The 724-nt window shown below is 40.1% G+C and overlaps 1 non-coding gene across 1 annotated transcript; it reads right to left on the bottom strand.

The window, feature by feature from the left end:
• Positions 1–301: 301 nt before the first annotated feature.
• Positions 302–408, bottom strand: LOC139886800 (small nucleolar RNA R71). Its single transcript, XR_011772664.1, has one exon. It is a non-coding gene; the product is annotated as a small nucleolar RNA R71 (small nucleolar RNA).
• Positions 409–724: the final 316 nt, after the last annotated feature.

Raw genomic sequence — 724 nt, 5'->3', positions numbered from 1 at the left:
GGTTAACATAGAGTCTTTTATGCTTAAGCATAGTATCATACGACTCATTCAGAACCATTGCCAATTCTACGGCTTACCAAATGACGATCCCAACTCTCACTTAGATAGATTCCTCTCCTTATCCAAATCATATAAGCAAAACGGGGTTAAACAAGATGTAGTTCTTCTGTATTTGTTCCCCTATTCCTTAACTCTTCTTGCAAAAACCTGGTTGGATGGGTTAGAACCCAACTCTATCACCTCATGGGAGGAAATGGCAACAACTTTCTTAATCAAATACATTCCCCCATCAAAACAAATCAGACTTAGGAATGATATCATAAACTTTCAACAAGCATACGATGAATCACTCTATACTGCATGGGAAAGATTCAAACATTTGCTTCGAATATGCCCAAACCACCGTCTTGAGAGCTCTGATCAGATTTTGACCTTCTATAAAGGTTTGAATAAGAACAACAAGTCTACTCTTGATGATGTTTCTCAGGTAACTTCATGAACTTCACTGCTGACGAGGCCTGGAGATTGATCGAGGAGATGACTATGCACCATCACTATTGGAACACAGGAGAACACATTTCGTCAGCAACATCGCTTTCCGCCTCCGATCCTATCGAAAATAAAACCATCAAATTTCTCTCGGACCAAATAGAAAACCTCACCAAAGAAGTCGGAGAGCTAAAGAAACTCCCGCAACATGTGTCTCAAGTGCAATTATGCCAGA

This window comes from Rutidosis leptorrhynchoides, chromosome 1 (genome assembly GCF_046630445.1).
Source record: "Rutidosis leptorrhynchoides isolate AG116_Rl617_1_P2 chromosome 1, CSIRO_AGI_Rlap_v1, whole genome shotgun sequence".
NCBI classification, from domain to species: domain Eukaryota; kingdom Viridiplantae; phylum Streptophyta; class Magnoliopsida; order Asterales; family Asteraceae; genus Rutidosis; species Rutidosis leptorrhynchoides.
Note: the sequence above shows the minus strand (reverse complement) of the source record. Positions and strands in the feature narration are given on the sequence as shown.